Source organism: Phyllostomus hastatus, unplaced genomic scaffold (assembly GCF_019186645.2).
Source record: "Phyllostomus hastatus isolate PE091 unplaced genomic scaffold, TTU_PhHast_1.1 phas_contig_17, whole genome shotgun sequence".
In the NCBI taxonomy this organism is placed as follows: domain Eukaryota; kingdom Metazoa; phylum Chordata; class Mammalia; order Chiroptera; family Phyllostomidae; genus Phyllostomus; species Phyllostomus hastatus.
The window spans coordinates 29,490,421-29,513,980 of record NW_025333664.1 but is presented as its reverse complement, the minus strand read 5'-3'; the positions used below and the strand labels follow the sequence as shown (position 1 = coordinate 29,513,980).

Genomic DNA, 23,560 nt, shown 5'->3' with positions numbered 1-23,560 from the left:
CATATAGGGACCAGCAGCATTGATTTAACCCAGAGCTTGTCATCAGGTGCCACCAGGCCCACAAACCAAAGCCCGCATTTTAAAAGGAGATCTGTGTGAACACTGTAGCTGGAGAGGTACTGGTGTAGGAGTCCAGTGTCAATGGCTGCAGAACAAAGAGCACCCAGAATATTGGATAACCACACTAATTAATTAGGTTGATTACTTTGCAGCCCAGTGGCCAAGATGAATTGTAGATATTAAATTGACCATCTACTGCCTGCCAAATGTAACAGCTGCAAGGAGTTGTTTCCTTCTTGTGGGATTTCTCATCTCACAAAGAAACTGCGCCCCCAGTTTCTCACCTGTTGAAGTCCACTTTCTTATAACAAGCATGTGGGGTGTCAAATGTGTTTTATATATTAAAAGTGAAAATTACTTTTTGAAGTTGTGTCATTCAGAGTGAAAAATGACATATAAGAAGATAAGTGCACCATTTTAAGCCTTGACTACAGCAATGGCAATTTAATAAGATGGCAATTTACTAAAAAATAACTTGGTACTGACAGCTTTCAATTAATCTCTGAAGGAAGAAAAAATGAATAGCCTCAAATGTTAGCTAATTAGTATTATTTTTAGTTAGCTTTGTAAGGTCTGTTCTGCTTACTTTTGACTTCATTTTAAATCAGATACTGAGGACATACTCTGGTAACTTAATTTGGAAGGAATAAAGGACTGGCATAGTTTCTCCTTTATCCTCTCAACTTGCTGTTGAAACTTCTCTAGCAGCTCACACCACAAACAAATAAATTGTGCATTCCCCAAGAGGTCTCTCAGAATAGTTGGAATGAGCTGATTTTGTTCAAATCACAGAAGCATGGAAAGCAAAAGTCAATATTGAGAGCTATGTGGAGAAGAAACGAGAACTAACTCTGAGTGGTGTGGGTGGAGCAACCAGTAAGCCCAAAAAGGCAAGACGGAAATGACTGTGGGTTTGTTCAGAACATCATTCAGGATGGTCATTCCAGCACACCAACCCGCAGGTGTGAGAGAACTCTGCCATGCTATTGCCTGTTATTAGGAAGGCAGTCAAGGTGGTCTGCCACTCTTTCATTCAGCGCACAGTCTACCCCTGTACCCATTTAGTACTCAGCACAAAGTTGATGAGTTTCCCCCCCAAACCCTTAACTTGTTAATATTTTCATTATTTTATCCATTCACTGGACATATTTAAATGCTCATGAAGAACTGTATACAGGGTATGTTAGTGCAATCAGATAAGTCCTTGATTTTGATGAGCTTATATGGTCTTGCTCCTATATAGGTAGCACAGGCCAGTTTTGCCAGTTAAATGAACTAAAAGCAAAATTATTTGTTCTAGAAAAAAATCCATATTGCTTTTTCAGCTTTTTGTTTCTATTTGATAAACCCTGATGTTTTAGGGCACCTAAAGATGTATGTATTAAATTCCCGTGGGTGCTGTAATTAATTGGCACAAACTTGGTGGCCAAAACAGGAGTTTGTTTGCTCACAGTTCTGAAGGTCAAAAGTCTGAAATCAGTATCAATGGGCTGAAATTAAGGTGTCAGCAGGGGTGCTCTCCCTCCTGAGGTTCTAGGGGAGGTTTGTTCCCTGCTTCTTCCCACTTCTGGTGGCTGCCAGCATTCCTGGACTTGCGCCTACATCACTCCAGGCTTTTAGACCAGCATCTTCAAATCTCTCTCTTCACATCGTCTTCTCCTCTGTGTGTTTACCTCCCTGTTTCCCTCTCCGTAAGGATACATGCTGTGGCATTTGGAGCCTGTCTGGCTAATTCAGGAAAACCTCCCCCATCTCACCATCCTTAACTTAATCACATCTGCGAAGTCTTTACCATATAAGGTAACATTCACAGGTTCCAGGAATTAGGATATGGATATCTTTTGGGGGGCTATTTCTCAGCTTGCCACAGACTTCAAGGAATAAGGGCATTGCCCTTCAAAATGTTGCTTATTCTTGAAGAATAGATATTGTTTCTAGCACATCCCATCACAGTGTTTACCAGGAGGTCTGGTCTTGTCAAGGTCAACACTTCCTCAGGGACACCCTAAAGACAGAGAGAGCAAGGAAGTGATAGACCCAGGGTTAATTCTCTTCCTATAAGTGGATTATGTTTTAGATTTAGAGAGCATTCATTTATGACTATACCTAGATATTGGTGGCACTTTTGAAACATTACTATTTGGAAACGAAGTACATAAGTAAATCTGGGAAAGTAAAATTATTTTCTTTAGTCCATCCTGAATTGACTTTGTGTGTGTCCTGTGTGAGTGTTTTCTACAGCAGGAGTCTAGAGCAAACAAATGAAAGGGAACTATGTAACAAGAAGGGTTGCAGGTATGTCTGCTGTTTGAACAGAACTTGGTATATTTGCTTATACTGAAGATGCCTCAGGGACTTCAGCTAAGAGAATGATCATCAGTGTGTGTAATTTATTTATGGGATATTTAGATGCCTTTATTGCATGAGATCGAAAACAATTAAATCCTACTTCTATATGATGAATGAAAGAGTGACTTGAATAGAGTAACGGGGCTCCTACATTCATTTATGGGCAGATCTGCTTTGTTTTCACAGTTCACCTTTGTTATGAGAAAATAAAAGTAAGATGATTTTCTCTTTCATTTTTTATTCATTTGGCTTTTGCATGGAAGAAACAGTGTATACTTGGCACCTGATATTTCCAGTGCCATCTGTCTGTTGGTTTCCTTGCTGTGAACAGATTCCCAGTATCCTGTGGGTGTGTGGGGAGAAAATCATTATCAAAATCTTTTCTGAGAAGGTCAACACTGTGCAGCATCTGAATGCCCTTGGGGCGTGAAGGTTGGATAGAACATTGCTTTATCCAGCTCACCTTGCTCTGTACCTTAAGAAGACGTGGTCATCATAGGACTGCTGCTGACCTCCAACTTCCCTTTACACCTTTTAAAGGTAGGATTTAAAGTAAGGACAACATGGCAGATCTCTGAGTAGCTACTTCTAATGTTGGCCTGACATTTTTTGAAGTGTTGTTTTCGGGAAAAAAAAAAGAGGGAGGATTTTTTTTCTCTGCTGGATCATTGGAATCCTACTTAGCGTTGCCTGAAGAAGTGGGTTTATCAAAGATTTCATACAAGACCTCCAGAGATCCCCAGCTGTTAGCTAGTAGCCTTATCACTCCCCCAACAAAAACCTGTGCCCTCAGCACTGTGCTTATATAGAGCCTGACATTTTGTAGAGCACCTCAGGGTTTTTTAAGCAATTTTATAGATGTTTCACATTTTCTCCTCAGAATAACCCTCTGAAATACTCCGGGCAGGTATTAATCTTGAATTTATAGATGAGAAAATTGAGGCTAAGAGAGGTCAAATAACCTACCCAAAGTCATATCATTCTTAATCAACAGAGTGGAGGCTAGAGCTCATTTCTCCAGAAGCTTAATCCTTATTGTTAACTGTGATAGACAAACTCACTTTCCTACAGGGACCCCCTAGATAATATAATTTAAAGAGGTCGGGATGGGTAAGAAAAGAGTGGTGGGCTCAAGAGTGATCTAATGGAGTGAGGACAGTTTTTGAAGGCATTGTATTGTCAGCCTCCCTCCCTTCTTCTATTTTCTGTTGGTAAGAGTGCAACCTTACCAGGTCTCAGGGAGGCATAGATTAATCATTCCCATCTTTCAACTTTGCAGACAATTTGAAAGGTAAAGTACATGAAACTGTAAACTGTGGTTGTCCTGAAGGGGGTCTTGCATCAATAAGGTTAACAAGAGGCCAATTGGTGGTAGCATTTGTCAGTGTAGTCTGAGATAGATATGTGCAAAGTGACAGAGGAAAGATTTGGAATGGTCAGCCCAATGCCTTGTGCTGCAAAAGGCTGAGCCATAATATTGGGGTCTGAGAGACCATGTAGTTAAACTCTCATTTTAAAGTATTTTAGGGAGTGTAATTGGTATAGTAGTTATCCACTACCACAATAATGCTGCATAAAAAACATAAAACATCAGTGGCATATTGCAATAAGTGTTTATGGCTCATAGGTTTTGCAATAGCCAGGCATCAGTTATAAAGCTCTAATGATATTTTAAAAATATATTTTTAGAGAGAGGGGAAGGGTGGGAGAAAAAGAGGGAGAGAAACATCAATGTGTGGTTGCCTCTCACACACCTCCTACTGGGGACCTGGCATGCAACCCAAGGCATATGCCCTGAGTAGGAATCGAATCAGCTACCCTTTGGTTTGTAGGCCAGTGCTCAATCCACTGAGCCACACCAGCCAGAGCAAACTGTGATGATCTTGGCTGGCTTTTGGCTGATCTCTGTTGGCCTCAGCTGGGAAGACTGGGACAACTCTGCCCAGCTCCATTTGTCTCTCACCTTCCAGCAGGCTAGTCCAGACATGTTCTCAAGGGGAATGCAGCAGGGCAAGAGCAAAGGAGGAAAAAGACAAGGTCTCTGAAGACCTAGCCTTGGATTAGTAAACTGTTACTCTGTCGGATAAAACATAACACCTGGGGTGGAGAAATGCACCTCACATTTTTGGAAGCAACTCCAAGGTCACATGTCAAGAGGTAGGGTAGGAGGACAGTAATTATTAAATACTAGAGGCACTACTGAATCTATCAACAGATTAGGAATTAGTAATAGAGTAGAGCCAGGCCTCTTACCCCCTCCCCCCTCCCCCACAGTAATGCCTTTCACATCATTTCTGGAGACTCTCAATTTGTCTGTGGTGGTGGGCCCCCTACCCTCAACACACACAAATAAGCCCCAAGTATTGAGAATCTTCAGTTCACTGCTAGGCTCCCTGCTAATCTCCTAGTTGTGCTGGGCCTTGTACTCTGCCAACACTTCCCTAATCCCTGCCACAAAGTTAACTCTTAGTTATGTAGTTTGCACATAAAGTCCAGTGGTGACATCAGCATTTTTACCACAGAATAACATTTATAATTTATTTTCCTTATAGACTCCATGTTTGGAAACTGTTTTGTACCACAGTTTTTAATAATTACTTTTGTCTTTAAAAATATAAAATGTGCAACTGCCAAATAGAGCTTCTGATTGGCATGAGATACTACACTGAGCAAAAGCTAGGCAAAAGTAACAATCATTTCTGCTTCAGTTAGGTTGGACCTGCATTTTCATAGGTAAATACCCAAGTGTGGTTTTAGGCCTTTTGACTCTTTACTGATTCCAGGTTCAGAGTCTTGGTAATAAGATATACTTCTATCTTGAGCATTTTTTTATGACCAGACCTTTCTGCAGACAAAACATCTTTCCCTTGTGTTAGTCACTCAATCTGGTGTTCTCTCAAATTAGGGTTGGAAAATTGTTGATATTTCAAAAATGATTGATTATCCAGTCTCACTCAGAAAGTTCATTAATCTGATTCCTGATAACAAGTTAAGGGGGAGTTACAGGTTCATTCTGATGATGTCATTTAGCTCCTGGGAAAGACTTAAAAATGTAAAGAAAAGATACTCTTCCTTAAGCAAGTACTTTGGTTAACCTCTGTGACTTTCTGGAGATTTAAAATTCAACTTCCATAAAATATGGTAAGAGTAGTGTTAGAGGTTTTAGCAATTGTAGTTTAATACTGTACTTCAGAGACATAAATTGTGTCTCAAATGAGTGCAAGCTTTCTTTTATCTCTATATCACAGGAAAGGTCAGATATGGAGATCATTTTCCCCAGCTGGAATATTTCATTCTTTGTTTGATTCCAGCCAAGAAGAGAAGTCAGTGAGCACTTAGAAAATGGTTGTAAGCTGTGATTTAAAAATAAAAATAAAAGAAACAAAGACCCTGTGTTGATTTAACTATAGAAGAAAGAATTTTTTTAGTATGGCATAGTATTATGATATTTGACGGACTTTGCATATATTATAGAATATTGCAAAAATGAATAATGTACCTCGAGGTGTTTGTGATAGGAAGAATAACCCCTGTCTGCTTTTTTAAATTTCTCAATCATTTCTTAAAACAATAGAGCAGTTGAGCAGTACTATGTAATAGAACTTTCTGCTGTGATGGGAATTTTTTATATCTGCACTGACAATACAGTTGCCATTAGCCCTGGAAGGTTATCAAGTTAATATGTGGCTAGTACAACTAAGGAACTGAATACTCTTTTTTAAAAAAAACATTTTGTTGATGTTAACAGACATACAAAAAAAAACCCTGTTTATCCTGAGACCATCAACATAAAGAAGACAGTGACCATTTCTATCACCCCTGAAAGTTTTCTGGTAGCTTTAAAAAATCTGTCTCATATCGCCCCCATCCAGCCTCACCTCTGTGCCCAGGTGACCCCTGATCTTATTTCTGTTACCATATGTGATGTTACATTTCCTAGAATTTGAATCAATGAAATTATAGAGTACATACTCTTTCTTAGTCTGTCCTCTTTCACTCAAAGACCTTATTCTGAGATTCATCCAGTTTGTACCATGAATAAATTTTTGCCTCAGCTTGAAATTACATTCAGAAGAGATACAAACAACTACAGGCCAGTAATTAACAACCTCAGTTTAATTAAGAATATTAAACAAAAGTACAGTGGAAATCACATTTTCTTGGACGATTAGACTGGATCTGATAATATTAATAAACATTTTACTAAAAGAAACATTTATTGGGATTTATGTCATATAAACTTTACTCAGGTTTTATGTCCCTCCTCCAAAAAAAGAGTTTATTCCAATTTATTGTTAAGCAGCAGTCTGTAGTATGGATGTTTCACAGGTGATGTAAGCATTCACCTGTTGGTAGACATTTGGGTCGTTTTCAGTCTTTGGCTATTACCAAGGAAGCTGCTGTGAACATGCATGCAAAGACCTTTGTGTGGACATGAACTTTGATTTCTCTTGAGTAAATAGCTAGGCAGGAAATGGCTGGATCATAAAGAAGGCATATGTTTATTATTTTAGGGAACTGCCAAACTGTTTTTGCAAAGTGCTTCTACTCTTTTATGTTCTCCCAGGAACATATGAGTCTTAGTTCTTCTACATCCTTACCAAAACTTGGTATGATTAAGCTTTTCAATTATAGAAATTTCAGTGAGAGTGTAGTGGTACCACATCATGTTTTTATGAACATATTTTCTTGTGTATACTTATCAGTATATATTCATGAAGTCTCTGTTCATATCTTTTGTCCAGGTTTTAATTGGGTTGTTTGGTTTTTTAAAAAGTATCATAATGTTTGAGGATTTTTTATTTTGAATACAAGTCTGTTGTCATATTTATGGTTTTAAACTATTTTTCTCAGTCTTTGGCTTGCCCATAATTTTGATGAAGCATAATTTTTCAAAAAAAAATTTATAGCTCATGCCTTTAGTATTCTATCTAAGAAATCTTTGCCTTACCCGTGATCACTGTTTGTCCCTATATTTTCTTCTAGAAGTTTACATGGCTTAATAATATGGTGAATTACATCAATTTTAAATGTAAATCAACCTTGCTTTTCTGCAGTGAATTCCATCTAACCATGATGAATTATCCTTTTGATGTACTGTTGAATTCATTAGATAAAAATTTTTATTAAAATTTTCATGTCTGTTCTTAATGGTTATTGGTGTGTAGTGGTCATTTATGACAATATCTCTTGAATTTTGGTAACAGAGTGATGCTTATGTAAGACAGTGATGTGGAAAACATTCATTTATTTCCAGTTTTCTGGATGAGTTTGTGTAGAATTGATATTGTTTCTTCCTTAAGTGATTGAAAAGTTTAACCACTATTGTTATCTGGACCTAGGGTTTTTGTTGGAAGGTTTTAAATTACAAATTCAACTTTTTAAAAAATAGTTATAGTACTGTTATTGACTGAGCTTTGGTAGTTTGTGTCTTTCAAGGAGTTAGTCCATGTCATACAAGTTCACAAGTTCATTGTCATAAGTTTTTCATAACATTTTTTATCCTTTCAATATTTGTGAAGTCTGTAGTGATACCCTTCTATGGTGATCATTTTTTATATTGATGAATCAAAAATCACAATTGGTGTCTTTTTTCCTGATAAGTCTTTCTATCTGTTACCAGTGTTATCAATCTTCTCAAGAAACAGGTTTTTATTTCATTGATTGTCTCTCTTGCTTTTCTGTTTTCTATATATTGCCTTCCACAGTGGCATTTACTATTTACTTTCTTCTACTTTGGGTTTTACTGCTCTTCTTTTCCTAGTTTTGTTAAAGTAGATTCTGAGGGCATTGCTTTGAGATCTTTCTTATATTCTTTTATTAATGATTTAGTGCTATAAAATGTACCCTAAGTACTAATGCAATGGCATCCCACAAATTTTTATATGTTGTTTTTTTTTAATTTTTATTTACTGAATACTTTTTAAAAAATGTAATCTTTACTATACTTTTTCCATTACCATTTAGTTCCCTTATACCTTCCTCCCCCCAGCAATCACCACACTGTTGTCCATATCCATGAACTCTGAATACTTTTAAATTTCCCTTTTGATATTTTTTTTTGACTTATGGTTTACTTAGTAATTAGTCAACAACTAGTTGGGAACTTCTAGATTTTTCTGTTATTGTTTTTTGATTTACTTTGTTGAAGTCAAATAACATACTTTGTATGACTAAATCCCTTTAAACTAATTGAGGATTGTTTTATGGCCCCAAATATAGTCCATATTGCTAAGTATTCTGTGTGTTTTTGACAAGAATATTGATATCTTTCTGCTGGTGGTTACAGTGTTCTATAAATGTCAATTAGACAAGTTGGTTGTTAGTATTGTTCTAGTCTTCTATAGTCTTACTTATTTTCTACCTACTTACTCTATCAGTTATTAAAATAGCACTGAGTCCCCAAAAATAGTTGTAGATTTGTCTATTCTCTTTGCAGTACTATTGGCTTTTGCTTCATCTATTTTGAAAGTGTTTTCAGATGTATACACATTTAGTGTTTTAGATCTTGATGAATGTTATCCTTTATTCATATGAAATGACTGGTTTCATCCTTGGAAATATTCTTTGCTCTGAAATCTTTGTATGATATTGATACAGCACTCTGACTTTCTTTTGATTAATTTTAGCATATCCTTTTTCATTCTTTACATTCAATTTATTTGTGTATTTATCTGTAAAATGTGTTTCTTGTAGGCAGCTTATAGTTGGGTCTTGCTTTTTTATTTAACCTGACATTTCTGCATTGTAATGGGCTATTTAGACCATCTTTATTTAATGTGATTATTGATATGGTTTTGCTTAACTCTATCATTCTTGATATTTCTTTTCTATTTGCTCCATCAATTTTATTTTCTTTTTTCCCCCCTAGTGGGAGGCAGATGGGATTCTCAAAATATCTTCATTTGTCAGTTTTTTGGATAGAGAATTCTAGATTGACAGTTATTTTTCTTTCAGCACTTTGAAGATTTTGCTCTACCGTTTCTGTTTGCATTGTTTCCAATAAGAAATATGATGTCATCCTTATCTTTGCTTTTCTATACATATGTTTTTCCCCCATTGCCTTCTGCTAAAATTTTCTCTTTAGCACTGTGTTTTAGCAATGCAATTATAATGGGCCTTGGTGTAGTTTTCTTTGCATTTTTTTGTGTGTGTTTGGGCTTCATTGAGCTTGTTATATTCATGAATATAGTTTTCATCAAGTTTGGAAAACGTTCACCTATTTTATACCTTCAGATATTGTTTCTGTCCCTTCCTTTATGTCATCACAATTAGAGAATCCACTTACACTTACATTAGTCCACTTGAAGTTGTTCCATGGGTCCCTGACATAATGTTTTATATCCTTTCTCTGTGTGTTATATTTTAAGTAGTTTCTATTGCTAGGTCTCCAAAGTCATTAATCTTTCATTTCTCAATATCTAATCTGCTGATAATCTTATATAGTGTGTGCTTGGCATCTCACACATTGTGTTCTTAGATGTATTCTGTAGATGATTGCTTTGTGTCTCAAACATTTGGAAGACAGTTATAATCACCATTTTAAAGTCCTTGTCTGATGTTAATAACTGTCATTTGTAGATTGGCTTTGATTAAAGGATTTATTTTCTACTTTTTATTTATTTATTTATTTATTTATTTATTTATTTTTGCTTGCTAGGTAAATGTGTATTGAATGCCAGATACTGTGTTTTATCTTGTTGGCTGCTGGATATCTTAGTATTCCTATAAATATTCTTTGAAACACTTATTTGGAAGCAGTTTGATTTGGTCTTGCTTTACTATTTGTTAGGTGAAACCGGAGCCATGCTTGATCTGTGGCTAATTATTACTGACTGCTGAACACTTTACCCAGTAGCTGTCCCATGACTCTTCAAGCTTCCCATCCAGTCTGGCGGATCGATACAGGGCTGGACATTTTTACCTCTAAACATTTTGGGTGATTCTTCCCCCAGCCTCAAGTAATATCCTCACATGCTGGCGCTGATTGGTACTCAGCTGAATTTGAATTATGTTCTACAAACATCTGGAATTTATCTTCTCTCTCTCTCTCTTTCTTTTTTCTCTCTCTCCCCTCTCCCCCTTTTTCCCCCCTTCTCTCCCCCTCTTTCTCCCTGCTCCCACTCCATCCCTCTCTCTCTTTTCCCCTCCCCCTTTCTTCTCATACTCTCTCTCTTCTCCCTCTCTGTCTCCCTAGCTCTCCTATCTCCAGTACTCCATCCTGAAAATGCCAGCTGCCTTGGTCTCTCAGCTCAATCTGTACAACTCAGGATGTCTGTTGGTCCTCTCCTGGATTTCCCTTTCCTGCACAACAGCCTAGAAAACTAGCTCTTGAGCTTTAGTTTTCCTATGTGAGAAAAGTCAACGTATCTAGAACCAATTGGTAGAGTTCTTGAAGAATGATAACATATCCATAAAGCACATAGGAAACAAGTACTCATAATTGTAAATTCCATTTTCTTATATAGATTTACATATTACATATACTTCCCTCAACAGTAATTTTGAGAAATGGCAGTTCACTTGCTACTCTTGAGTCAGCCCCTGGGAAGCCCATTTCTCCCATTCATTGTTCCATGGCTCGAGGATGTTATAGCATCCTCTCACCAGCTATGTTTGCCCCAGGCTGGTTAGCTCTGCTCTTTCTTTATTTCTGCAAAACACTTACAACTGTAAGGGTAATATTTGCTAGCAGACCTTACTAAAGATTCTCAGAGAGAAATTATAGCAGACAATGAGAGAAAACTGTAAAATCAGTGTTAGTTATTAATATTACTACATGCACCAGTAATTTTCAGCCACAGGGAATTCTCTTCAGCTGTGTGCTACACGGTTGGCCTTGACTTTGCCAGGTCCTGGAAATTCTCTCCCATTCCTACCTTCTGCCCTCTAATATTCTCTCTGTCTCCCTTCTTCTCTCATCATTCTTTTTCTGATCTATCCAGTTGCCTACTCACTATTCCCAGTTTTATTCTTCCATGGAGGCCAAACTAGCTCTCTACTTTTTCCCAGCTATACCTTTGGCTTACTTTTGGAAAGTAAGCCAATAGGAAATCTAGTAGAAGCTTCTTATAGTCACCTTTTTGTCATAATGGTATTTTTAAAAATTTACATTTTTGTTAAATGGAGAACAATCCTCATAAATAACTCAACCTTAGTAAGTCATTCAAAGTTTGTTTGGTAAAGCCAGTGTAGGAACTCTTGGTGCATATGATTCTGCGTTGGCCTCTTTTACCACAGTGGTATGCTTCTCAGCAGAAGGGTCAGTTCTGATGGAGTGGCTGAGAGACTTCCTGAAGTCTCACCCATCTTTCAGACAGGTCTTCAGGCCAATAACAAAGATAGGCAATGTCCTGTTTTCCATCTCAACGTCAATGCCCATTGCCTTCACAGCATTGATCCCAGTATGTAAATATGTATTTATTTGTTTAATTGATTGCAAACTATCCTCCTTACTAAACTATTACTTTTATGAGGCTAAAGGACTGCGTCTGATTCATGCACAGTTCCCTCTGTGCTGAGCCCAGTGTCTGTCCTTTTAAGCACTTAGTAAGTGTTTATTGTTGAATAGTTCTGAGAAAGTAGGTTCTTTCTGGAACAAAGTAAAGCCCAGTAAAATGCAACCAAAGGATTGTTTATCAGCCAGTACCAATGTTATTAGTGAGTAGGAGGTAGAAGATGGTGTCTCTTCCAGATTACACTACTGTTTTAGGGTTATTAATAAGCAAAGCTGGTATTTATGTCTTTATCCAAGTACCATCTCTTCTTAAATTAGCATTTAAAAGCTCTGAGCTAACTGGAGGAAAGTGTGTTCATACAGAGATCTTATTATGTGGGATGTGGGTGTAGGTGTGAGTGGAAGGAGCATGGGAGAAGTCACTGATAGGTGAGGCTAAGATTAAAGTGCCCCTGAACTCTGAACAACCTTTGTGTAGATGGCTGTGTAGGAGAGGGCAAGCGTGTGGGTACTTATGTACCAAGTAGCATTGTATAGTCTGTTGAAGGAATTAGATCTGGAAGAGAGCCCACATAAGTTTCTTATATCACCAAGACTTGTCAGTAATAATTATGTTGGTATAAGCATAGAAGGACATAGACTGAAAATGTCAGCCATGTCTTTGGTGCTGGGATTCTAAGTGACCATTTTTTCTACTTTGTGCTTTATATGCTTTTCCAACTTTTCTACAATGAACAATATATATTCAGAGAGGTTTTAGTGTATCACTTTTACCATGTGTATTTGATGAAAGTTATTTTACAATTTCACGGAATGCAAATTAAAAGCTACTCTAAGAAACACACACTCTAAGTATTGCTGAGTTGTCAGGTAATTTGATAGCCTTAGGTTTGCAATGTTTATTGATTTTAGGGTATGTAAATTATTAAAACTTTTTACTTTAAAAAATGTTTAGAAAAAAATTTTCATTTTCTACACAGTACCAATTTTTGTCTAGTTTTTATGGCTTATTAACATGCAATCTTTTAGTTGACCTAATAGCTCTATAGACCTTTTCAATGAACCCATTTGACTATGGAGAAATTCCTTACATGTCAATTTTTAATGTAAATGAACTCCATTTTAAAGACTAACAATTTCATCGGAAGCTGATTATAAAATTATGCCATTTTTGACATTTTATATCACTTCAGATTTTCTATATTGTTATGATTTATTCTCCATGTTACATAATATAAATAAACATGTTGCATTATTTGCTTGGGATATTTAACTGAAGTTTAATGGATTTTATTTCAGCATACATTAATGTCCTAGTAACTTTCTACCTGCAAAATATTTGAGTTATGAGTGAGACAATTTCCAATGACATACTTCCTCTACACTGCAGAGTCTGTGCTTTAAAACTGGAATATTTAAAAACTAAAAAATCCAACTAGCTGGTTCCAACTTTTACATTGCTAATATAATTTCTATTAAATTCTTCTCAGAAAAGTGTGTTAATGTGATATATTTGAAGTCTCATTCTTTCCTTCTTTGGTTACTGTAATTTCTAAGATCTTTAAGTCATCACAATAAATCATAGAATTCTCTAGATTTGTGATGCCCAGTATGGGAGCCAGATATGGCTATTGAGAACTTGAAATGTGGCTGCTCCAAAATGAGATGTGTTGTAAGTATTAAATGCACACTGGATTTCAAAGATCTATTATGAAAAAAATGAATGAAAATATTTTGGTACATGTTTTAATGATGATATTTTGGCCATATTGGTTTAAGTAAAATATATTATTAAAATTAATTTTACCTCTTTTTACCTTTTTAATGCAGCTACTAGAGAATTTAAAATTATACATGTGACTGTATTTGTGGTCACATTATACTTCTATTGGGCAGGGCTGCTTTAGAGCTTCTTCCTTCACCAAGGAGACACATTCTATCAAAATTTGTTGATGAGTGAAGCCCTCAGTCCTTGCAAACTAGTATCCACCAAACTCTGTGCTATTACGTCCATGTCCACTGGACCTCACTGAGGTGCCTCTCACTGTATATTGCAGTACTAGAATTTTCCCTGCTCTGACCTTCGGGTTTTGTTTTCGAGAAATGTTTCCTATCAACCATTGATATAATGAATCCCAGTTGCTTTTCATTGGATGAATCTGATCCCTATACAGTAGATCAAGGATTAGCACAGAAAACCAGCTAACAGGAATTTGAAGTCAACAATCAAGAGACTAATGAAACAGAAAGTCACTTGCTTGGGCTAACAGTAGTTGCTGGGGTCTGCAATTTAATGTGGCTGTGCGCGTGTATTCACTCCAAGGGATTCAGTGTGCTGTGTCAGAACTCACTCATATCATCATATCCTTTCCAGGTTTTTGTTATGAGCTTTTACCTTTTACAGAGAATGAATCTTCAGAGCCTACGACTCTTTTAAGCATGCACATATTTTTACTTTTTTTGTTAGAGGTTTGTGATGCAGAATGAAATATTAAATACCTAAATTCAAAGCATGGGCTCAACATTATTGAGTTTCTTATTGTAAAAAAGGTAGTGATTATAAAGTACAAGTGTTCATAGGAGAAGTGTCTCATTAATTTTTTTCTGAAAACACAGCAGTACAGTACCAGTTATAAATTGAAATATTCTTTTTGTGTGGTAATTTTATTTATGAAAGCTGCTATTTTATTTTAAAATAGTAATTATAAAAGGATCAAACTGATTTGTGGTATTTTTAGAAATATGAACTATATATTTAATTGATAAGTTGTCACATATTTTTAATATTCACTATAGTAATAATTATTTTAAATCTGCTATGATATATGTATATTTTACATGTGCATTATGACTGTTTAAACAAGTGTTAAGGTTGGTTTGACACTTCAAATCTCTCTCTATAGCCATATGTACATATGTTAAAGTAGTGGTATAATGGATTTCCACATTTTTCTAATAATGTTTGAAGTTAGATTTATACTTTTTTTCTGAGAGAAATATTTCATTTTCAAAGGGATTTTATTGAACTTCCAGCAGCATTTAACAATATAGGGATCCTGGTGTGAACTTAATGAGCTTAAAATGCTCTAAAAACATCGTTTCAGTTTTTTATTAGGTCTTCCACAGGTATTTCCACTACTGTCCTGGCCATGAGCTTCCAGATCAGGTGGTTTAGGTACAGTGTGAGTTTACAAAGAAAAAACAAACCTAATTATCTTTTAATATGCTTCCTTTAAAAATATTTCACTAAGTTAATGAGCCTCAAAATACAAAGTGAGAAAGAAATATCATCTTTCTTCCTCTTTAAAATATGAGGTTTGAGAGTAGAACTCACACATCCAGGTGTTACAACAGCAATACAGGTGACATAAATGAGTGACACATAATGAGCTGGGATTGTGGAAAAGTAAACAGCTCATGCTCTTTAAATGTCACTTAGGAATTCTGTTTGATAGCAGGTAAGACAGACTAAAAGAAAGAGTGTTTTAGGCAAGATGGCTGTTCTCTCTCTTATGAAAGATGACTTTAGGCAGAAAGTCTGAGACTACAGTGATACTATGTGGCCATCACAGATGCAGGGTCTACATACCACGTAGCAGAGCGCCCAGTGTCACAAAGAAGAAGAATGTACTGTTGCTTATAGGTCTGCAAATAAGCTGGTAGAATTTTCTGGTCCTGGCTGGTATTTTGATGGCATTTGTAGTCCTCATTGGGTTGAGTAAGTAGCTCTGTTGATATTGACTGAATTCTCATATTTGGAGGACTGGTGATAGGTGATTTAGTATGGTCTCAGCAAGGACAAATGGGTGCCGCTCCACATGACCTCTTATCATTCTCCAGCATGAAGTATTTTCTGTGCCAGTGGAAGGCTTCTGAGAGAGTACACCCACTGAGGACCTAGACCTGAGGATCAGGTCTAGGCTCAGAACTGATACTCTGTCACTTCTGCCATATTCTCTTGGCCAACTTGAGTCATAAGTCCATCCCAGATTAAATGGGTTGGGAAACAGGTTCCACATCTTGATGTTGCAAAGTGCATGAATAAACAAAATACCAGAAAAATTAGGCCACAATAAATCTATCACAAGTTTCTTCTATTTTGGCCTCTACCTGAAGAGAGGATGGATGCATGGCTTCTATTCTTACCTCATGGTCTAAGATGACTGCTGTAACTCCATGCATCACCTTGGTTTTCCAGGCAAGAAGCAGTAGAAAGGGAGAAGGACAAATAGGGATCATGTTTTCTTTCTGACCTATCTAATGGGCTTTCCTTCAAGTCTCACTGAAACACTTAGGCTTATATATTACTGACCACTCCTGGCTTTCAAAGGATAGAAAATATTTTTTTTATCCTTGCCCAAACAAAATCAGAGTTTTCATGTTCTGGAAGCCAATAGTGAGTTAGTAATCAACAGTATAAGACATAGTAACCACAGAACCCAACTTTCATATTTTACTTTGATTATTGGTCAGTGTTATTGAATATTCTGACTTTTCAAAATACCCCACAAATATGGAAATCTTATGTGGAATCTCCTGTATAAATATGTGAATACATAACTCAAACATTTAAATTTTTTATTTTGAGATAATTTTAGTCCCACAGGGAAACTGCAAAAATAGTACAGTTTCTAGACATTCTTCCTAAATAATGTTAACATTTTATATAACCTGAGTAAAATTATCAAGAATAAGACTTTAGAAATGGTATGACCATGAATCAGGAGTTGGCAAGCTTTTCCAGTAAAGGGTCAGATAATGACAATTGTAAGTGTCTGGTTTTGTTCTATTATTGAAACACAAAAACAGTTACAGACAACATGTAAACAAACAAGAATATCAATGTTTTAATAAAATTTTATTTACAAAAATAGATGGAAGACCATATTTGTCTCATGAACAGTAGTTTGCCAACCTCTAATACAAACTAGGCTAAAGACCTCATTTGATTTCATCGGTTTTCCCATTAGTGTCCTATTTCAGTTCAGTCCGAGAATCCAAATTCTATTTGTGTTGTCATGTCTCCTTAGTCTCCTTCAGTCTAAGACAGTTACTCTTTCTTTTCTTATCTTTCATGAACTCAATGCATTTCAAGTATACTAGTCAGTTATTTTGTAGAATGTTCCTCAATTTTTATTTGTCTTATGGTTACTCATGATTAGATTGAGGTTATGCATAAATACAGGTACATATGCACGGGTTAGTATACACACATATATTTCCTGACTCTGACTGCTAAATGGGCCTGAAATCAATGACATCCCAGTAACAAAGAGCATACTTAAGCCTCAGATCTAGATTTCTAAATCCTATTCTCTAATGAAAGGAACCAGGGCTCTTTGGATAAGCTGTTGATTCCATGGCTGGGGCAGAAAAAATATGAATTTTCCAAATACGTATGTTGTCAGAAAGTGAGGTAGCACTCAGAAAAGAGCACGAGCATGTCCAAAGCACAGATGAACCCATCTGAAGGAGTTTCCAGTGGCCAAAACTGGGAGAAGTTGAGCAACAAAACGTGAAATGAGCATTTTAGATTGTAACACCTAAAACAAAATAAATATCCCAAGCACATGCTGATGTAAATAAATAATTGAATACATAAACAGGATGAAGGGACAGTTTTCCTTTATAGATTTCCAATTAAAAACATGGAATTAAAATAAGCTCCAATGAATGAATTAGAGAAAATAGAAAATTGCCATCAGGCAAATGCCACAGTAGTAATTGTTGCAGACACAGTCCACTGGCATTTGCTAGAAGCAGCGGGCTGGCATTTGTGGAGAAGAGGTTATTTGTGCACTCTAAAGAGCACCACCCCGAACAGTTACTAATTACAAAGGAGGGAAATAGTAACATTTTACTGCTGGCAGGTATCACTATAATCAAACGATCAAGCTTAACATCACCAGTTATAAGACTTACCAACACTGAACGTGCATTCCGAACATTTAAGCATCAGTTTGCTTAGTGATAATTTGTCCTTGTATCATCAGTTTGCAGCCTCTACCTTAGAGCCCACCTTTGATAATATGTGATTTGCCACAGCTTTGTCATAAGTTAAAAAATAAATAAATGGTATTTTCCTGCCTTTCAAAAAACAATATATTTTCTTGCTAACTAGAAAAATAATGAAGTGTGACTCAGTCACAGTAGACTAAATGAAGTGTACACATATTTGGTATTCACTATATTAAAGTCCTAGAGTTGGTACAATTTCTAGAAAAAGAAACAAGTAACTATACTACATTTTTAAAAAACAGAAGACTCTAAATGGTTATGTCTTTGAGCCAATCATTTCAAACATATAGCTTACACTTAGACCATTCTATTGAATTAAATATCCCAGGGTTTATCTCTTTCCTTTCTAGCACATACAGCTGATCATTTTGCTTTAGGTACTAACACTTTAAGTTCTTGATAAAAATTCTTGTGCTTTGTTTCTTTCAGATAGATAGTTAAAGTTCTGTCATGTTTTGTTTTGCTTAAAAAAATTCCTGTACTTCATTTTGTCATGCATTTGGTTAACATCAGTTCTATCCAGAATCACTTACCTTATCAGGATTTCAGTGTACTGAAACACACTGGCCACTAAAGTTGGGTTTCAGAAGTGAAATTGTTGTGTGTAGCCAACACAGACAGAACCAGGGTTGCTGAGGTTGCTGCTGCTTTTGGACTGGGACATTTCCAAGTTGACTGAACTGTAGTTGTACTTCATATATATTTTTTAGTTGACTCTAAATTTAAACTTCTGAACAATCATATTGAAAAAAAGCAGCCAGTAGCCCAAGAGTCATAAACCTAAAGATCCATGAATTTAGGATGTGTGCATATGAATAAAAATAGGGTAGGAATGTGAATGTTTGGGCTGAGGTAATGCTTCACAACAAATTACAAAATTAAAAAGCTGACATTGGAAACATCCCAACATGAGAAACAACATATTTTTATTAATAGACTACCTATCCCATCTCTATAATACATTTTAGCTGAAAATGTTTATATCTTTACCTTTAAATATAAAAATTATTTTGAAACATTGTTCTACAGAGAGAACAAAATCATAATGCAGTTTTTCCTTCAAGATGTCTGATTGAATTTTATTTTTATTACTGACGTTTAGAAAAGTGTGTTTGGGTATCACATCTTGTTATCAGTATCGGCATGTATACTTACTTAGAATTATCAAATTTGGGAACACCTCTGTCATGTTTCTTGAATATATGAGCTCTAAGAAAACAGTGTTTTTGTGATTAGCTTATATAGTCACTAATCTTAATACTCTTTAAATTGACAAACCATATCACCAGTTACACATCAATGTCTTTCTTGTTATAGCTATGTTGAAGTTTATATTATCTTCATAATAATCACTTATGTGAAATCAGGAAGAATTTAAATATTCCCTGGTGTTCATATGATTCATTTGACTTTATTAATTGAATTATCAAAGAAGAACCAATTAATTACTACTGTTCACAACTTCCCTCTTAGTGAATGCTTTGGGTATGATCTGAAAGTTATTTTTGGTAATAGAGGCTCATTCAATGTCAGCATTATTTCTGTTAATTATTTTAATTGTTTCTGTTTCATATTTCATTGTTTTTTTCCTTAGGTGTCTCTTATTTTATTTTATTTTATTTTTTGCTTTGGAAGTGACAAATTTAAGCCCAGTAATTTTATTTACTTTTAAAAATAATAGTTCTTTAGATTGAAAATTTCTAGTTTTTTTAATGTGATTTATTTTTTGTGAGTGTGTAATTCCTTTCACCCAGCCCTCACCCAGTTCCCTTCTGACAGCTATCAGTTTGTTCTCTGTATCTAACAGTCTGTTTCTATTTTGTTTGTTTATTTATTTTGTTTATTAAGTTCCACACATAAGTGAGATCATATGGTATTTATCTTTCTCTGACTGGCTTATTTCAGTTAGCATAATACATTCCAGGTCTATATCTATACTCTATCTCTAAAGATAAGATTTCCCTTTACACAGCTCAGTAGTACTCCATTGTGTAAATGTACCACAACTTTTTAATCTACTCATCTACTTATAAACACTTAGTTTGCTTCAAAATCTTGGCTATTATAAATAATGCTGCAGTGAACATGGGAGCATACATTCTTTCAAATTAGTGTTTCAGGTTTTCTCAATACATTCCCAGAAGTGGAATTGCTGGGTCATAAGGCAGTTCCATTTGTTTGTTTGTTTGTTTGTTTGTTTGTTTTTTGAGGTGACTCCATACTACTTTCCACAGTGGCTATACCAATCTGCATTCCCACCAACAGTGCATGAGGGTTCCCTTTTTTCCACATTCTCATCAATACTTTTCTGTTGACTTATTGAGGATAACCATTCTGATAGGTGTGAGATGACATCTCATTGTCATTTTAACTTGCATGTCTTCAATGATTAATAATATTGAGCATCTTTTCATATGTCTGTTGTTCATCTGTAAGTCCTCTTTGGAGAAGTATCTGTTCAGGTCTTTTGCCCATTTTTTAATTGGATTGTTTGGTAGACTTTTTTGGTGCTGAGTTCCCTGAGTTCTTTTTAAATTTAAATTTTAGATGTTAATCCCTTATGAGATGCATCATTGGCAAATATGTTTTCCTATTCAGTGAATTGTCTTTTCATTTTGTTGTGCTAAAGCTTCTTAGTTTGATGTAGTCCCATTTATTTATTTACTTATTTGTTTCCTTTGCTGTAGGAAATATACCAGAGAAAATATTACTATGAGGAATGTCCGAGATTTTACTGCCTGTTTTCTTTTGGATTTTTATGGTTTCAAGTCTTAAATTTAGGTTTTCAATCAATTTTGAGTTTATTATTATGTATGGTGTGAGAAAATGGTCCAGTTTCATTTTTTGCACATACCTGTCCAGTTTTCCCAACACCATTCATTGAAAAACTAGCATTACCCATTTCATGTTCTTGTCTCCTTTGTCAAATAGTAGTTGACCATAAAGACATGGGTTTATTTCTGGGCTCTCTATTATGTTCCATTGCTCTATGTCTGTTTTTTGTTTGTTTGTTTGTTTGTTTGTTTTTTACCACTACCAAGCTGTTTTGATTACTATGACCTTGTAGTATAGCTTGATATCAGGTAGTGTGATTCCTCTAAAGTTCTTCTTTCTCAAGGTTGCTGTGGCTATTTGGGGTCTTTTGTAGTTCAATATAAATATTTTGAATACTCATTCTAGTTCTGTGAAATGCTCCATTAGTATCTTCACAGGAATTGCATTGAATGTATAGATTGCTTTGGGAAGTATTGACATTTTAATGATATTAATTCTTCCTATCCATGAACACAGTATACGCTTCCACTTGTTTGTATCTTCCTCAGTTTCTTTCTTCAGTGTCATAATTTTCAAATAAACATCTTTATATCCTTGGTAAATTTATTCCTGAGTATTTTTTGATACAACTATACATGGAATTATTTCTTAGTTTTCCTTTTGTGTAGTTCATTATTGGTGTATAATAATACAACTGATTTATGGATGTTTATTTTGTATCTTGCTACTTTACTGAATTCATTTATCAGATCTAGTCATTTTTTTTGGTGGAATCTTTAGGGCTCTGTATGTATAGTATCATGTCGTCTGCAAATAATGACAGTTTTACTTCTTCCAATTTGGATGCCTTTTATTTCTTCTTCTTGTCTGATTGCTGTTGCTAGGACTTCCTATACTATGTTGAGTAAGAGTGGTGAAAGCGGACATCCCTGTCTTGTTCCTGGTCTTAAAGGAAATGCTTTTAGTTTTTGCCCAAGTATGATATTGGCTGTGAGTTTGTCATATGTGGCCCCACCCTAGAGCCACACAACTCAGTCTGTCCCTGATTCTGCCTGGAGCCTGAGTTCAGCAGGGAGGGCCACCAGGAGTTGGGAGGGTGGGGTTAGTGGATCTCTCATAAGTGGGAGTCACTGGTCAGGCTGGGGGAAGATGAGGAGTGTGGCCTCCACCCCAGAGCCACACAACTCAGTCTGTCCTGGATTCTGTCCAGACATCCTCTCCAGTGAGGAGCCACCAGAAGTCTGAAGGGTGGGGCTGCCCAGGAGCTTGGAAGGTATGGCTAGGCTATCTGAGTTTTTTGGGAATGTGAGGGGAAAGGGCTCCACACCACAGCCACACAACTCAGTCACTGACATCCCCTGAGTCTGCCCAAACCTCTACTCCCTGATCCAGACAGCTGACTCCTCAGCAGGGCTTGAGCTCTGCAGGGTAGGATGACAGGGAGACAAGAAGATGGGACTATTGCTTTCCCCTAGGCTGATGCCATAAGGAAGAGAGTGCCCCACCAAGAAAGAAGACATCTGTGGTGTGGAAGAGGGACCCCGTACAGGGATTCTGGTGGTTGACACTTCACCTCTCTTCCTAGTGCCACAAACCCCAGTCTCTCTTTGTGTGACTCTAGTCCATTCCACTCCCACTCTGCCAGAGCCCTGTGTGAGTAGCTGCAAACAAGATTTTGTGAGTTCCCCCTTTAAAATGTGCCTGTGTCTAGCAGACTCCTATCTCTCCATGGTGGACAGAATCCCCACTGATTTTCATAGCCCAATATTAGTTACATGGCACCTCTTCCTGGCTCTGGCACTCTGAGCTAGAGAGTCTGGTATGTAGTTCAGACCCCATGCTCCTCAGGGGGAACCTTTGCAAGCTGACTTATCCCTCCAGAATATTAGCCACAGCACATGGGAGCAGGCCAGCCCTTTTCACAACTCTATCTGTCCTACCAGTCTTGATGTGGCTTCTTCTGTAAATCCTTGGTTATAAGACTTCTGTCCAGGAGGGAGAGGGGAGAGGATAAAGGGGGAAAAGGGTGAAGGGTTTACAGGAACAATTATAAAGGACATATGGACAACAATAAGGGGGAGTAAAAATGGGGGTAGGAGGGCTGGGGTAGTGGGGAGGGGTGGGGGGAGGCACAAAACTACTTGAAAAACAATTTTAAAAATTGTAATAATAAAAAATAAATAAATAAAAATGGGCAAAATACTCAAACAGACACTTCTCCAAGAAGGACCTACCAAGGGCCCAGAGACATATGAAAAGATGCTCAGCATCACTAGCCATCAGAGAGATGCAAATTTAAAAAACCACAGTGAGATACCACTTCACACCAGTGAGAATGGCCATCATAAACAAATCAACAAACAAGTGTTGGAGAGGATGTGGAGAAAAGGGAACCCTAGTGCACTGTTGGTAGGAAAACAGACTGGTTCAGCCACTGTGGAAAACAGTATGGAATTTCCTCAGAAAACCAAAAATGGAACTGCCTTTTGACCTGGCAATTCCATTGCTGGGGTGACATCTTAAGAACCCTGAAACACCAGTCCAAAAGAACCCATTCACCCCTATGTTCATAGCAACACAATTTACAATAGCCAAGTGCTGGAAGCAACCTAAGTGCCCATCAGTAAATAAATGGATAAAAAAACTATAGTACATTTACACAATGGAATACTATGCAGCAGAAAGAAAGAGCGAGTTCCTGCCCTTTGGGACAGTGTGGATGGAACTGGAGAGCATTATGCTAAGTGAAATAAGCTGGACAGTGAGGGACAAATACCATATGATCTCACCTTTAAGTGGAACTTAATCAATGAAACAAACAAGCAAGCAAAATATAACCAGAGACATTGAAATTAAGAACAGTCTGACAGTAACCAGAGGGGAGGTTGGAGGGGATGATGG

General features: G+C 36.5%; 1 protein-coding gene across 3 annotated transcripts in view; it reads left to right on the top strand.

The window, feature by feature from the left end:
- PAK5 (p21 (RAC1) activated kinase 5) overlaps positions 1-23,560 on the top strand; it is a 273,223-nt gene that overhangs the window by 85,662 nt on the left and 164,001 nt on the right. Inside the window, exon 1 of one of the 3 annotated variants that reach the window (XM_045833661.1) lies at positions 2,837-2,949. The exons of the other annotated variants lie outside the window; for them this stretch is intronic. The gene's annotated coding sequence lies outside the window, so the exon portion shown is untranslated. Of the gene's footprint in view, positions 1-2,836; positions 2,950-23,560 lie in introns of those variants that run through there. 3 annotated transcript variants of the gene reach the window in all.